We start from the raw sequence: 17,765 nt of genomic DNA, 5'->3' as shown, positions 1-17,765 counted from the left end.
AAAAATTAGCTGGGCATGGTGGTGTGCACCTGTAATCCCAGCTACCTGGGAGGCTGAGGCAGGAGAATCGCTTGAACCCGGGAGGTGGAGGTTGCAGTGAGCCAAGACTGCGCCATTGCACTCCAGCCTGGGGGACAAGAGTGAGACTTTGTCTGAAAAAAAAAAAAGTATGAAACTTGAAATGCTTTCTTTTATTTATTTATTAATTTCTGATTTTTGTTCTTCTTGTTGTTGTTATTATCCTAGAGCACAGCCATTGGAGATACGTTTTCTTTTAAACAATGAAAAGGTAAGCTCTCTGAAGTCAGGGATTTTGGTCTGTATGGTTCGCTGATTGAACCCCATCCCCTATGTGTAAGATACTGTCTGATATGTAATAGACATTCATTAAATACTCATTGAATAAATGAATCAATAAACAATAGTATCACCTAGGTGTCAAGTGAGAAGTTTTAATGTCAAATCAAAATTATCTCCAACCTTCATTACATGAACCAGACCATGTCTAGTAAACACCCATCCTCAAGCACACAATATTTAGAAATTCTCATGTGGCTTACTTTTTCATCAATTTCTGGTTTTGAGCTTCTGCTTTAAGGAAAGTACCACGGCTAACTGTTGCCTCACGCCTTTGTTTTGAAATAACCCACAAAGGTACTCAGCCCTTTACTTTGCTTTCAGGAAATAAACACTCAGAAATGGTCCTTCGGTGCGGAACATACTTTCCGGATGCACAGGCAAAAGGCAGAACTCTACACGAATATGAGGCAGTCCCGTTATCAGTGTCCACACTCACTCCACCTCTTCTCCCTTTCCCTCCTGTTTCCCCTAAAGTTATTGCATTTCCAACATTTCCAAAACAGAGAAGTTTACTTAGTTCATTTGCATTCTTGACTCCTATAAATGCTTTCCAGTTCCTAAGAAAAGTATACCCTTTAATGCCCAACTAAGTTGTGGCCACAGAAAATAAGGAACAAAGAGAAAACGCAAGAAGGAAAAACCTGGAGCCAAGAACAGCATATGACCTTGAAACAGGAGAACCAGGGCTTCTAGATTGGCTAATTAACAGCCTTCCCCCACTGCCAGGACAGAGGAGTCTTACTTTCCTTCCCACTGGCCTTGGTTAATTGCAGTAGAACAATGCCTGCTGCATCCCCCCCATTTTTCTTTTCTTCATTGGAAGTTGCCATTGTGGATTCTCAGCTCCAATTGCACCCTTGTGTATTGGGGTCTTCAGAAGCTGAGGATTCTTGGTGTTTACGGGACATTCACCACCAATAAACATTTCTAGACTTGCTTGAATCTGGAAGTCCAAAATAAAACTCTGGGGATAGCGCCCATGGGAAGAACAGGACCACTTTTTCTGTTTGGGGAGAAGAGTGTAGAGACTGTTGAGTACCCAAAGGCATAAGCTCCCCTGGAGACTGCCAGCTGCCTACCCAATATTCTTCCCCCTACTTTATTAACAAATGTGGGCAGCAATTCATTCAGCTAAAATAATCCTTTTCTCAGTCATCCTTCCAGCTAGGTGTGGGTAAATTCTAGACAGTAAGATACAAAAATAGTATCACATTAGTACATAAGGGGCTGCCTCATTATTTTATTAACAGAGTGTTTATTGATTGATTGATTGATTGAGACAGGGTTTCACTCTGTCACCCAGGCTGGAGTGCAGTGGCACTAATCACGGCTCACTGCAGCCTTGACTTCCCAGGCTTAGGTGGTTCTCCCACCTCAGCCTCTCGAGTAGCTGAGACTGCAGGCTTGTGCCACCATGCCCAGCTAATTTTTGTATTTTTTGTAAAGACAGGGATTCACCAAGTTGCCCAGGCTGGCCTTGAACTCCTGAGCTCAAGCAATCCTCCTGCCTTGCCCTCCTAAAGTGCTGGGATTATAGGCATGAGCCACTGTACGTGGCATAGAGTTTATTTTTTAGGGCAATTTTAGATTCACAGCAAATTGGGAAGAAAATACAGAGATTTCCCATAAACCCACTGCCCCTGCACATGCACAACCCCTCTCATTATCAACATCCCCGACCAGAGTAAACATTTCTTACAGTTGATAGACCTACATAGATACATCATTAATCCAAAGCCCACAGTTTACATTAGGGTTCATTCTTGGTGTTTTACTTGCAGCGGGTGATATGGTTAGGCTTTATGTCCCCACCCAGATCTCAGCTTGAATTGTAATCCCCATAATCCCCACGTGTCAAGGGAGACACCAGGTGGAAGTAATTGAATCACGGGGGCAGTTCCATGATGGTCTTGTGGTAGTGAGTGAGTTCTCATGAGATCTTGATGGTTTCATAAGGGGCTCTTCCCCCTTCACTGGGCACTTCTTCCTGCTGTCTTGTGAAGAAGGTGGCTTGTTTCCCCTTCCCCTTCTGCCATGATTGTAAGTTTCCTGTGGCTTCCCCAGCCATGCTGAACTCTGAGTCAATTAAACCTCTCCTTTATAAATTACCCAGTCTCAGGCAGCTCTTTATAGCAGTATGAAAACAGACTGTCCAGGCACAGTGGCTCATGCCTGTAATCCCAGCACTTTGGGAGGCCGAGGCAAGCAAATCACAAAGTCAGGAGATCGAGACCATCCTGGCTAACAAGGTGAAACCCCATCTCTACTAAAAATACAAAAAATTAGCTGGGCGTGGTGGCAGACGCCTGTAGTCCCAGCTACTTGGGAGGCTGAGGCAGGAAAATGGTGTGAACCCAGGAGGCGGAGCTTGCAGTGAGCCGAGATCGCGCCACTGCACTCCAGCCTGGGCGACAGTGCGAGACTCCATCTTAAAAAAAGAAAAGAAAAAAGAAAAAAGAAAACAGACTAATACAGTGGGTTTGGACAAAAGTATAATGACCTATATCCACCATTACAGTATCATACAGACTCGTTTCATTGCCCTAAAAATCCTCTATGCTCTGCCTATTCACCCCTCCCTCCTCCCTATCTCCTGGAAACCACTGATATTTTCATTGTCTTTATAGTTTTTTCCTGTTCCAGGATGTCATATAGTAGAAATCATGAAGTATGTGGCCTTTTACGATTGGCATCTCTTCTTTAGTAGGATGCATTTAAAGTTTCCTCCATCTCTTTTCATAGACTGATAGCTCATTGCTTTTTACCATTGAATAATGTCCACTGTCTGGATGTACCATCATTTATTTATCCATTCACCTACTGAAAAACATCTTGGTTGCTTCCCAATTGGGCAATTATAAATAAAGCTGCTATAAACATCCATGTGCAGGTTTTTGTGTGGACAGAAGTTTATAACTTATTGGGATAAATACCAAAGAACATGATTGCTGGATTGTATGGTAAACATATGTTTAGTTGCATGGGAAACTGCCAAACTCTCTTCCAAGGTGACTGTATCATTTTGCATTCCCACCAATAGTGAATGAGGATGTTCCATGTCTTTGCCAGCATTTGGTTTTGTCAGTGTTCTGGATTTTGGCCATTTCTAATAGGTGTAGGGTGGTATCTCATTGTTTTAACTTGCATTTCCCTGATGATATATGATGTGGATCACCCTCTCATATGTTAACCTGGCATCTGTATATCTTCTTTCTTGAGGTGCCTGTTAAGGGCTTGGCCCATTTTTAAAATGGGCTTTCTGTGTTCTTATCGTTGAGTTTTAGGAGCTCTTTGCATATTTTGGATAACAGTCCTTTATCTGATATGTCTTTTGCAACACTCTCCCACAGAGCAGATTTTTTTTTTTTAGATTTTTTTTGGTTTGTTTTGTTTTTGAGACAGAGTCTCACTCTGTCACCCACACAGGAGTGCAGTGGCACCATTACGGCTCACAGCAGCCTCAACCTCATGGACTCAAGTGATCCCCCCACTTCATCCTCCCAAGTAGCTAGGACTACAGGTGTGCACCACTCTGCCCAGCTAATCATTTATTTTCTGTAGAGATGGGGGTCTCACTTTGTTGCCCAGGTTGGTCTCAAATTCCTGGGCTCAAGTGGTCCTCCCACCTCAGCCTCCCAAAGTGCTGGGATTATAGGTGTGAGCCACCATGCCCAGCCAGAAATTTTCAATTTTAATAAGGCAAAAATTGCCTTTTTGATTCTTTCTTTCACGGATTGTGCCTTTTGTTTTGTAATTACAAAGTCATTGTCAAACCAAACGTCATCTAGATTTTCTCCTCTGTTATCTTCTAGGTGTTTTATAGTTTTGTCTTTTACATTTAAGTCTGTGATCCATTTTAAGTTAATTTTAGCAAAGCACGTAAGCTCTGTTTCTAAATTTACTTTTTTGCACATGGATGTCTAGTCATTCCAGAACCATTTGTTGAAAAGACTATCTTTTCTCCATTGAATTGCCTTTGCTCCTTTGATAAAGATCATTTGACTTTAATGTCTTTAAATAGATTTGGTTATTCAGGTGATTATGGATTTATCATGAGTTGGAAAGGTTCCTTCTGTCTATATAGTCTCAAAGTTCCTCATTCTTTTTAATTTTTGCATTGTATTTTATTGGATGAATGTAACAAAATTTAATCTGACCAGTCACATGTGAATGAACATTAAAATTGCTTTTGATCTTTTGCTCATTACAAAAAAAAGTGCTACAATGAATACCTGTGCACACACACATTCCTTTGCATAACTGTGGGTTTGTCTGTAGAAAAAAATTAAAATAGTTTGTAACCTAAGTGTCTATCAACAGATGAATGAACAAAAAAAATGTGGTTCATATACATAATGGAGTACTATTCTGCCATGAAAAATAATGAGACTCTGTCATTTGCAACAACATGGATGGAACTGGAGGTCATTATGTTAAGTGAAATGGATCAGGCACAGAAAGACAAACTTTGCATGTTCTCACTTATCTGTGGGAGCTAAAAATCAAAACAACTGAACTCACGGAGATAGAGAACAGAAGGATAGTTACCAGAAATTGGGAAGGGTAGCAGGGGTCAGGGGAGAAGTGGGGATGGTTAATAGGTACAAAAAGAATAGAAAGAATGAATGAGACCTAGTATTCAATGGCACAATAGAGTGAATATAGTCAATAATAATTTAATTGTATATTTTTAAAAAACTAAAAGAGTATAACTGGATTCTTTATAATCCAAAGGATGAATGTTTGAGGGAATGGATACTCTATTTTCCATGATGTGATTATTATACATTGCATGCCTGATATCAAAGTATCTCATGTACCCCATAAATATACACAACTACTATGTACTATGTACCCACAAAAATTAAAAATTAAAAAAAGTAATACTAAAAAAGATAGTTTGTAATTTGATTTCTCTGCTCTTATCTACTATCAGAGCTATAAAGCCCATTGCCACATCTTAGGAAGAAAACTTTTCTGAAAAACGAATAGTGATCTATTTCTTGACATGAGTGGGAGTACATGAGCATTTTGTTTTACACAAACATATTAATCTTCACGTTTATCTTTTTCTCATTGTGTGTGTGTGGTGGGGGCGGGGGCGGTTGTTGTAGTCCACATTTTAGAAGCTAAGAGAAATAAGTCAGCTGGATGTAGCGGCTCATGCCTGTAATCCCACCACTTTGGGAGGCCGAAGTGGGCGAATTGCTTGAGCCCAGGAGTTCGAGACCAGCCTGGGAAACATAGTGAGACTTCGTCTCTACTGAAAATACAAAAATTACCTGGGCGTGGTGGTGCGTGCCTGTAGTCCCCGCTGAAGGACTGGGGCTGAGGTGGGAGGATAGTTTGGGCCTGGGAGGCGAAGGCTGCAGTGAGCTATGATTGTGGCGCTGCACTCCAGCCTGGGTGACACAGCGAGACCTTGTCTCAAAAAGAAGAGGAAAAAATGAAAAATAAGTCAATCGAATTCGGGTCCCCTTTTCTTTATACCAGTAAAGCTTCATAGCTCCTGAAATTAGGCTGCTTGAAGCAGGACACCTTTCATATAGGTGCTGCAATTCTCTAAATTCATACTTGCTAGGACAGGGAGGACAGGGTCAAAGGCAGCAGGAGGAAGCCATCCCCGGCATGACTGGCTCGGGTCTCCTGGGTCTCCTGGGTCTCCTGGGCTCGTGAAAACAAACTCATTAGACATCGAGCGCCATCTTGTGGCAGCTAAGAAAACACAAGGAAATGCAAGTCTTGCTTCACTCAGTTCTGTGACCGCACTGGGAGATAACCCTTGGAAAGCTTGATTATTTGTGGGCTAGCTCGCTCAGAATACATTTCTAAGCACATATGTACAAGTAACTTTGTTCTTTCAATGCAGGAAGTCCCATTCATTCCAAAGTGTACGTTCCAGAGACGGTGGAGGCTAGAGATCTCTCCCGTATCTCATCCCATTCTGAGTTACCAGTGTCATTAGACGAAAGAAAATCCATGTAAATGCTTCATGATCTTAGGATGCAGGGGACTGTTCAACTGTGATTCCATTCTATCTTTCCATCTCATGCTTTCTCCAGCTCCAAACACCATCTAGTTAACTGCGTCCCAAATGTTGACCTCCACTGATGCTGTTTCATCAGAATCAGTTGGGGAGGTGTTTGTTTGTTTGTTTTAATATGGGTTAGGTCACTGCAACATCAAAGCGTCTTGATTTATAAAGTTTGGAGCAGAGCACAATAATCTGTATTTAATCACAGATTAACTTTGTTCCCTTTAGGTATTCCCTGGTAAATTATAACGTGCAATCAGATTCCCCTGTTTTCTTTTTTTGTTTTGTTTTGTTTTTGAGTCAGGGTCTTGCTCTATGGTCAAGGCTGGAGTGCAGTGGTGCAATCATGGCTCTCTGCAGCCTCAACCTCACCAGCTCAAGCAATCCTCCCACCTCTGTCTCCCGCGTAGCTGGGACCACAGGCACATGCCACCACACGGGGCTTATTTCTACTTTTTTTTTTTTTTTTTTTTTGTAGAGAGAGGGTTGCACCAGGTTGCCCAGGCTGGTCTCGAACTCCTGGGCTCAAGTGCTCTGCCTGTCTCAGCCTCCCAAACTGCTGGGATTACAGGTGTGAGCCACTGCGCCCAGCAATGATTCCCCTGCTTTCTAGCAGTTGAATAAATACTCTCTTAACTAGAGGACATAATAAGAACTAATATTAGACCATGAGAATTAGAACTAATATAACCTCTTGGAAACACGGATATATCTTTATGGTCCACACCATAGAAAAAATGGTCTTTTTTATATGCGGTGGTAACACAGCCATTGAGAGGGAAACATGGGGAGAAGTCCTAGTTAGGAAAGCAAATTTGGAGAGTGAGGCTGTGGTCTTGAAATCACAGGTGTGGGCAAGCTAAGCTGTCAATACTCTGTTCTTCTGAAAGAAGAAGTTCTCAGCAACAGTGAACAGAATTAATAATTCATCAGAAAAAGTCCTCATGTCCTTTACACCTCAATTCTTACCACAAATCGCAAACCAACTAAATCTGGATCCGATTTTTGTATGTACACGCAAAGCACATAACTGTTACTGAAAAACACAGTGAAAGAGGAAGGACAACCTCTGATACAAAAAGAGCCAATATTGACTCCAAAAACTATGTCCCTTACTCTCACTCCCTCAGGTCCTAACACTAACTTCCTGTCCCAATTTGTAGGGAAGTAGGTGCTCAGTGGTTCCTCTTGCCCAGTGTGTTCTCTTCCAGTTGAAATGGCAATCTAGGCGTAAAGTCTGGAAGATAGAGTCAAAGAATTAACTACTAATGATGGAGATTTTGTGAGACCCACACAGAGTTGGGAGGCTTGCTGGTTGATAAAACTCCTGGCCATTCATAATGTTTCACCTATTCTAAGTCACACTTGAGCTAATATTATACCAGGTTGTCTCTGTGTTAGTTATCTATTGCTGCAGAGCAAATCACTCTCAAAACAGTGGCTTAAAACAATAGTAATCTAATTTGTTATCTGTTACAATTTCTCTGGGTCAGGAATTTGGGAGTCTCTGGCTTGAGTGTTTCTGGATCGAAATCTCTCATGAGTTTGTAGTCAGATGTGAGCTGAGGCTGCTGTCATCTGAAGGCTTGACTGAGGCTAGAAAATTCACTTCCAGGTGACATAATCCCATAGATAATGAGTTGTTGCTGGAAAGTTGCTTCCTCACCACAGAACTGCTGGAGTATTCTCATAACATGGCTGATGGTATCTCCCAGGGTGAGTGATCTGAGGGGGAAAGTGTTAAATGGAAGTTTCATTCTTTTTATGAACTACACTTGGAAGGGATATAGCATTACTTCTGCCATACTCCATTGGTCAGGGCTGTCACAAGTCCTGGTCCAGATTGAAGAGGAGGGGGAAAAAGCCCTCACCCCTCTGTGGGAGGAGTGTGAATTACCTGTACAGACAACATGTGGGATGAGATAAATATGTGACATAGATATCAGTGGAAAATATAGTCTGCCACTGTCTCTAGAGATCATTCTAGATAGTCAAATCACAGTAAACATTTTACCAGTCATGATGGGTATCTAGACTATGGGAATAGGAATGTAATTTCAAGCCCAGTTTTAGGGAAGGGAAAGATTTTAAAAGTTTATATAGGTCATGCTGTTGTACATCAAATACAATTTCTTTCCATTTGGCACCTCTTATCCCATTATTGTTACAGTCAAAAAACTATAAGAAGTAGATACATTCAGAGAAATCTAGTTTCTATCCTTGATCATTCTAACATGTTTCCTGCTTCTACAGTTTCAGTGGCAGGAATGGAAGCTGTTCCTGGGATCAGCAACATAGACTTTCACTTGCCAAGGCCAATCTGGCCACACTCACTGCTGAGTGCCCAATCTGCCCACAGCAGAGATGGACACTGAGTCCCTGATATGGCACCATTCCCTGGGTAATCACCCAGCTCCCCAGTGGCAGGTTGAACACACTGGACCACTTCCCTTGTGGGAGAAGCAGAGCCTTGTTTTTATCGGGATAGATGTTAACTCTGAACATGAATGTGCTTTCTCTGCACATAATGCTTCTGCCAAAACTATAATCTGTGGACTTACAGAATGCCTTGTCCATCATCTTGGTATTCCATACAGCATTGGTTTGATTGTGGGGTTAAATTCACAGCAAATAAACTGTGGCAATGGGTCCACATTCCGGAATTCACTGGTCCTACCATATTGTCCATTTTGAAGTAGCTGGCTTGAAGGAATGGTAGGATGACCTTTTGAAGCCTTACCCAAGTACCAGCGAGCAGGCAATACCTTGCAGGGCTGAAGCAATAACCTTTAGGAAGCTATATATACTCTAAATCAGCACTCAGTATATGGTGCTCTCTCCCATAACTAGAATCCAAGGATCCAGGAACGAAGGGGTAGAAATGGGAATTGTACCACTCATTATTACCCTTAGTGATCCACTAGAAAAATTTCTGCTTCCCATCCTCATGACCTTATGCTGTGTTGGCTCAGAGGTCTTGGTTCCAAAGGAAGAAATGTATCCACCCAGCGACAATGTTTCTACTGAACTGGAAGGTACCGCTGCCCATCACTACTTTGGGCTCCTCTTGCTCTGAATCAGCAGGCAAAGAAGGGAGTTACTGTATGGATGGGGTGACTGATCCTGGCTACTAAGAAGGAAATTGGTATGCTACTATATTAAACAGAGATAATGAAGAACATGTCTGGAATACGAGAGACCCATTAGTACCACCTTGTTCTGTCATTGTAAAACTACAACAGTCCATGTAAAACTACAACTATATCAAGCAGGACTGCTAATGCCCCAGATCTTTCAGGAATGAAGATTTGGGTTTCCCCACTAGGAACAGATAATGACCAACTGAGGTACTAGTTAAGGGAAAATGGAATATGGAATGAGGAGTGAAAGATGGTAGTTATAAATACCACCATGATCACAGAATCAGTTACAGAAGTGAAGACTATAATTTTAATGAATATTTCTTATTTTGTCATGAATAAATTTGTGTGTATCAAAAATTTTTGTTTTCTTTCCTCTTTTATCTCATTATCACCTAACATAAAATGTATTAATAATAGGTAATTTTAAATCATGGTGTTTATGTTAGAGGAGATCAAAAAGAAGAGAGAAGGTCGGGTGTGGTGGCTGACACCTGTAATCCCAGCACTTTGGGATACCAAGGCGGGTAGATCACTTGAGGTCAGTAGTTTGAGACCAGCCTGGCCAATGTGATAAAACCCTGTCTCCACTAAAAACACAAAAAGTAGCCTGGTGTGGTGGTGTGCAGCTATAATCCCAGCTACTTGGAAGGCTGAGGCAGGAGAATCCCTTGAACTCAGGATGCGGAGTTCGCAGTGAAGTGAGATTGCACCACTGCACTGCAGCCTGGGCAAAGAAAAAGAAGAAGAGGAAGAGGAAGAGGAGGAGAAGGAGGAGGAGGAGAAGGAGAGGAGGAGGAGGAGGGGAAGGGGAAGAGGAAGGAGAAGGAGAAGGAGAAGAAGAAACATCACCCAAGGACTCTGCATCCTCTTCTTCTGAAGAAAGAGTCAGTGCATTTTTGGCTATAAGGAAGATAGGTGTAACATGTTAGGAGGAAAGGGAACTTTGTTCTTGCTTTTCTTTGGAAAATAAACATGATTTAAGGAAACATGTATGGGTGACCGGATGACAAGAATGGACTGTGAGGGTTAGCTTTGTGTGTCAATGCGGCTAGGTATAGTGTCCTCCTCATTAAAAATTATTATAGATGTTGCAGTGAATTTCTTTTCAGATATGATGAACATTTACAACCAGTTGACTTTAAGTAAAGCAGACTAACCTTTATAATCTGAATGGGCCTGAAACAAAAAATTGAGAGGTTTTAAGAGCAGAACCAAGGTTTCCATGAAGAAGAAGAAACTCTCTGTGGACAGAAGCATCAACTCCAACCTGGGAGTTTCCAGCCTTCCCTTCCTGATGGTCTGCCCTGTGGATTTCAGACTTACTGAGCCAGCTTCCAAAGTCTCATAAACCAATAAATCTCATATATATGTTCTATTTACCTGGTAGAACCCTGACTGATATATAATACGTTTTCAGTGTTTTCCCCCCAGAGGGGGGGGGGGAATAGGTCTACTGCTCTGTAAAAAAAACTGAACATAATTATTATTGCTTTAAATTTTCTCATTTGATTCTTTACCATCTGACATCCCAGGTACTTACACTAATTATTTTTATTTATCTATGGAAACTCTGTAATTATGAACTGTGTTTTGAAACGCCAACAATGTCTACTTAATTTCTCATTGAAATAATAAGGCTTTATATTTCGCTCCATTTAAAAACTGTCATATTACTTTTATCGCTTCTGTACTTTCTATTAAAAATCACATATTCTGAGAAAAAACAGAGGAATGATAAAACTTTAACTAATATATATGAGTAGGTAATGAGAGGAAGAGATGGAGGTGATCTCTCTTTCTCTCTCTGTCTCCACTGTATCATTAAATTTTATTTTGTCATTGCCATCAGCATATATATATATATATATATAAAATATGTTCTCTAATCTAACTGAAAAAAAAAAAAAACTCCTTGTAGCACACACCTCCTCCTGAACGTTACAACCAATCTCTGTTCTCCTTGACAGCAAATACAAGGGCCACTTCCACTTCAGTTCTCTACTTCCTCATTTCACATCTTCACAACAACCCATTCTACGTGGGTTCGTTTCCTGATTACTGCACCGGGACTACTCTTATTACGGACAACAGTGACATCTGTTGACATGTTACCGCACTGCAGGTTCAGACATTTGGTGCTTGGCTAAGAATCCAATGGGGGTAAAATCTACCATCTCTCAGGTAACAATGGAATCTTAAGCCCCTAAACATATATGACTCAGTTGACCAGTCCTTTCATCTTTAAATATATAATGTTTCTGGTGACATCACACGTGTTTGGTTTTCCTCCCACCTCAGTGACTTCTCTTTCTCAATTTCCTTGATTGGCCCTTTTCTGACTTTTAAATATTGGTGTACCCAAGGGCTCAATTCTAGACCCCCTCACCTATTTGTGTCAATGTAGTCATCCTAGGTAATGTGTTCCTATAACTTGAAATCCCACCTGTCCATTGATGACCCCTCCCAAATCTCCATCATAATCCACAACCTCTTCTCAGAATAAGTCCTGACTGGTATCTACCTCCCTCCTCTGCATCTCCACTTGAAAATCTAACTGAAGTATTTTATGTGGCATGACCAAAACAGAACTATCAATTTGATTCTTCCCAGAAAACTGATTGCCATGTTTTCCACATCATTTCCAATTTTAGAAAAAGTCACCACCCTCTACCTAATATCTTAAGTACCAAATATGAGTTATTCCTGATTCTTTTACTGTCATCCATCACCAAATCACATTGACTCTATGTCAGAAATACCGACCAAATCTGTGTGTTTCTTTTCTATGCACTGCTATCACATGACTCCAATCCACCTCCATCTGGACGACTGTAATAGTCTCCTAATTCTTCTTTCTGCTTCCACTCTTGCTTTGTAGCAATCCATCTTTACAAACCTTTTTCATAGTGTAAGCATCATCATGCTCCTCACCTGATTAACACCCTATAATAGCTTTCTATTGCACTAATAAAACAAACATTTAAAGCCTCTCTCTAGGAAAGCCTCATATTATCTGGTTCTTGCGTATTCTCTTATGTCACGTTTCTTCTCACTTATTATGATGTAACTACACTAGTAATATTTTTATTTCTCAAACACACCAAGCTTACTCTTGTCTCACAGTCTTTGTACTAACCACTCCTCTGCCTGGAATATTTCTTCCCTTGAACTTCTGAAACCACCTTTGCAAAACTATGACTGAGACAGTGAAAGAGATCTAATTTAATCAGCGCCATTTTGCTTCTAACCTCCGAGCTGTCCTTGTTCATTTCTGGGTGTAGGCTGAACTGACTTTGGGGAAAACTTAGTTTGTAGTTTAAAACAAAGATAACAGCCCTTTCCCAAAGCAGACCTCCTTCTTGCCTGGGGACTAGATTGCCTTGTAAGACGAACATTAGCCACAAGATTAGAAATTATGGTTTAGGAGTCATGCAGCTGGAGGCTACAAGATTCTGACCCTCCCTAAACTGCTCCTAAGATCAGTGTTTGAGATATTTTGCAGACCCTACACTTGATGGATCAACTGGTACCACCCAGACGGATAAACTGGCTCATCTGATCTTGTGGCCTCCACCCAGGAACTGACTCACTGCAAGAAGACAGTTTCAATTCCCTGTGATTTCATCTCTGACCCAACCAATCAACACTCTTGGCTCCACGGCTTCCCCCCACGCACCAAGTTCTTCTTAAAAACTCTGCTCTCTGAATGGTTGGGGAGGCTGATTTGAGTAATAATGAAACTCCAGTCTCCTGCGTAGCTGGCTCTGCGTGACTTACTCTTTCTCTATTGCAATTTCCCTGCCTTGATAAATTGACTCTGTTTAGGCAGCCGGCAAGGTGAACCCATTGGGTGGTTACATTTCACATTAGCAGTTCATGTAATTCTGATTTCAGCTCACATGTCACCTCCTCAAGATATTGTTTTCTGAGTCTCTAAGATAAAGTAGCCTCTCACTCTCCATTCTAGTCCATGAAACTGTACTTATTCTCTTGATAACCTTCATTGCTGCCTTCTGTCAATCACAAAATTACCCTTTTCCCTCAGTCTTTACAGTCACTGATCTGAGTGCCTTTGCATCTCCCACTCTCTGTCTCTTCATCTATTGAAACAGCCTCTGCATTCACCTGCTATTCTGTGAAAGGGAGAGTAGATTTCCACCAAATGATGTCTGTGCCAGTTCTGGTAGAGCTTGGTAAGCATGAGTTAGAAATTTGGAAACCACTGGAGAATGAAGAGCAGGGTAATGTCATGATTCGATATGTTTTTTAAATTTTTTTTTCTTTTTTAAATTTTATTTTGTTTTAAAAATTTTTATTTTGACTCTGAAGCCGAATAGCAACTTTCAAAAGAGTAAACATTTTCCATTTTAATTAAGTCCAATTTATACTTTTTTCTTCCGTGGATTGTGCTTTTGGTATCATGTCTATGAACTCTCTGCTTAGCCTTAAGTCTTCACTATTTCTTCTATGTTTTCTTCTTTTTTTTGTTTTTTGAGACGGAGTCTCGCTCTGTCGCCCAGGCTGGAGTGCAGTGGCGCGATCTCGGCTCACTGCAAGCTCCGCCTCCCGAGTTCACACCATTCTCCTGTCTCAGCCTCCCGAATAGCTGGGACTACAGGCGCCCGCCACCACGCCCGGCTAATTTTTTGTATTTTTAGTAGAGGGAGATTCTGCAATGACAGAAGGAGTCCTGCCAGCGAGAAAAAGCTGTGCCGCTGTGCCGTGATGACTCCACCATGGTTTGAGGGAGAAAACCCGTGATTTACAATGAACAATAAACACAGCGGATACTGCTTTTTTGAACCCCTTCTTTGTGGCAATCACTGGATCACACTCTCATCGTTCTCGCCTCTGATCTCAGCAAGCTCAGTGTTGACTCTACCTCGTCCTCATTGTGGGACAGGAGAGGACACTAGGGCTTTGAGAGGGGAGGGAGGGGACCAGCCTAAGTCTGCAGTTCTTGAGAAGGCGGAGCTGAATTCTAGTGAAGGGTCCCATGCACCACGGAGGACCTGTCTCTTCATGTGGAGACTCATCACTGCTCTGAAAGGCGACTGCTTCCACATTACACTCATTTTCCCATTACCCATAAATAATCACTGGGGCCCTTCTGTTTTTCTTTCAAAGCTATGAAACTCCTCACTGACACCCACTCATGCTCTCAAGCTGACACCTCTGCCACCTACTCCACCAGATTTTCCTCCTGCCAGTTCCTGCACCGCTGTTCTCTGCCTTCATTTCAATGTTGAGAAACAAGTGTTCCTTCCCAAGTGTTCCTCTACTAGTCCTGCAAAACTCACACCCTCGTTAACTTAAGAATTTCCCTTCTTTACTTGCTCCCTGTGTCTCCTGCAGTATCAATACATTCTCTATATTCTATCATTCCTATCAGCACTCTGATACTCTCTAGAATCTCTTTTTTTATTATTTTATTTTATTTTACTTTATTGTTTTGAGACGGAGTCTCGCTCTATTGCCCAGGCTGGAGTGCTGTGGCACAATCTCGGCTCACTGCAAGCTCCGCCCCCCTGGGTTCACGCCATTCTCCTGCCTCAGCCTCCTGAGTAGCTGGGATTACAGGCGCCCACCACCACGCCCGGCTAATTTTTTGTATTTTTAGTAGAGACAGGGTTTCACCGTGTTAGCCAGGATGGTCTCGATCTCCTGACCTCGTGATCCACCTGCCTCGGCCTCCTAAAGTGCTGGGATTACAGGCACGAGCCACCGCGCCCTGCCTAGAATCTCTTACATGTTCTCACTCCTAAGTGGGAGTTGAACAATGAGAACACGTGGACACAGGGAGGGGAATATCACACACCGGGGCCTGTCGGGGGCTGGGGGGCTAGGGGAGGGATAGCATTAGGAGAACTACCTAATGCAGATGACAGGTTGATGGGTGCAGCAAACCACCATGGCACATGTATACCTATGAAACAAACCTGCATGTTCTGCATATGTACCCCAGAACTTAGAGTAAAAAAGAAAAGAAAAGAAATTATTCTTCAACTTCACATTCTTCTACTCACTCCAAAGAGTCTATTGTACTCCAAAGGGTCTATTAAGTATGCCCTTAACAAGCTCCCCATCCCCAGAGATATGTTCTTCATCTGGATTTTATTTTCCACCAGCTGGGTCCTTGCTCTGGGAAGTTCTAGGTCCTGATCTCCTGGAGAGAGTCACTGTCATGTAATTTTCACAGCAGAAGTTACCCCAAGGGACAGGAGGAGGAGTAAGAGAACTGAAACCAGTTGGGGAACAGGAAACAGAAACCAGAGCTCCTGATTTTTAATGGCCCCAAGAACACACCAATATACTACTTGTTTTAATAGCACTTGTGGATTGGGGTGGGCCCATTTAGAAACTAAAGTACCCGCCTGTGTTTCTCAACCTCAATCTTTGTGGGATGCAGAGGTTCAACCCTCTCAACATAAAGGGCCAAGGAATCTGGGTGTCCAGGGCCCTTCTCTCTCCAAGGGTCAAGGTAAAGAGAGGAGCAAGTACTGCAATGATGTCAGAGGCATTGGAACCAGAGCAAGTCCATGTTGAAAAGCGGCTGGGTAAAATGAGGGTGAGACCTACTGGGCTGCATTCCCAGATGGTGAAGGCATTCTAAGTCACAGGATGAGATAGGAGGTCAGCACAAAATACAGGTCATAAAGACCTTGCTGATAAAACAGGCTGCAGTAAAGAAGGCGGCCAAAAGCCACCAAAACCAAGATGGCTATGAGAGTGACCTCCGGTCGTCCTCACTGCTACACCCCCACCGGCGCCATGACAGGTTACAGATGCCATGGCAACGTCAGGAAGTTACCCTATATGGTGTAAAAAGGGGTGGTGTAATCCACCCCTTGTTTAGCGTATCATCAAGAAATAACCATAAAAATGGCCAACTAGCAGCCCTCAGGGCTACTTTGTCTATGCAATAGCCATGCTTTATTCCTTTACTTTCTTTTTTTTTTTTTTTGAGACAGAGTCTCGCTCTGTCGCCCAGGCTGGAGTGCAGTGGCGCAATCTCGGCTCACTGCAAGCTCCGCCTCCCGGGTTCATGCCATTCTCCTGCCTCAGCCTCTCCGAGTAGCTGGGACTACAGGCGCCCGCCACCACGCCCGGCTAATTTTTTTTTTGTATTTTTAGTAGAGACGGGGTTTCACCGTGGTCTCGATCTCCTGACCTCGTGATCCGCCCGCCTCAGCCTCCCAAAGTGTTGGGATTACAAGCGTGAGCCACCGTGCCCAGCCCTTACTTTCTTAATAAACTTGTTTTCACTTTGTTCTATGGAGTCACGCTGAATTCTTCCTTGTGCGAGATCAAGAACCCTCCCTTGGGGTGTGGATCAGGACCCCCTTCCAGTAACAGAAGAATTAGAGGGAAGCATGAAAGGCAGAATGAAGATGAGAAGGATGGAGACCAAAACCACAGAGAGACTGAAAGGAGGCAGAGAAGTTGACAGGACAGAGCATCCACACCCAGGCACTTTGCCAAGATTAACCCCATAATTTTTGGCTCCAGTGGAAGCTCATTTGTAGGTTTCTAGTGCAAAGAGGTGGTGGGCTTTCTGAAATACTAGGTTCTATCCAAGGGTATCAGAGTGGTATGGAGAGAAATGGGAAGCAGAGACAGAAATAAGGTAGTCCTCCTAAAAGCATTATTCCCAAGGCTTTGTGTCATTAAGGCTGTTTACAATTTTAAGTAGTTTACAATTTAAAATTACACCTAACAATGGCTTAAACCAAAGACAACATTTATGGTTTATTTACTTTCCAAGAATTTTGCAAGTGAGTAGTACTCAGTTACTTTCTGTCTGAATTATATCAGTAAAAAGTTTATTTTAATCTTTTCACTTTTTCATCACTATTTTGGCAGTTTTTTTTTTTCCTGGAAATTGCCACCTCACGGCCCCAAGATAGCTGCCATAGCTCCTGATCTCACAACACAGCATCTCATGCCAGGAAGATAGGGATGAAATGAAAAAATACTGAAGATTTTAGATCCGAGGCAAGATATGTTCAAATTTATTTCATAAAAAATTATTTTTGGGTCCTAATAACCAGAAGCATTTTAGAAGATTCCCAAGGAAGGAAGGGTAAGAAGTATAGATGTGTCTAAGAGGCACAAGGAAACCAAAATATTGTGTGTGTGTGATGGTTGGGAGGGGGGAATTAAAATAAGGGAAATGGCAGAGGACATTATTATGCATAAAGGAGAAGGACCCAGATGTCAAGAGAAAA

General features: G+C 42.2%; 1 protein-coding gene across 1 annotated transcript in view; it reads right to left on the bottom strand.

Moving 5' to 3' along the window:
* Nucleotides 1-17,765, bottom strand: part of FPR1 (formyl peptide receptor 1) — a 64,884-nt gene that overhangs the window by 23,160 nt on the left and 23,959 nt on the right. The window lies entirely within an intron of this gene.

This window comes from Hylobates moloch, unplaced genomic scaffold (genome assembly GCF_009828535.3).
Source record: "Hylobates moloch isolate HMO894 unplaced genomic scaffold, HMol_V3 SCAFFOLD_12, whole genome shotgun sequence".
NCBI lineage: Eukaryota > Metazoa > Chordata > Mammalia > Primates > Hylobatidae > Hylobates > Hylobates moloch.
The sequence above is the reverse complement of the archived record's forward strand: the minus strand, read 5'-3'. Positions and strand labels throughout refer to the sequence as shown.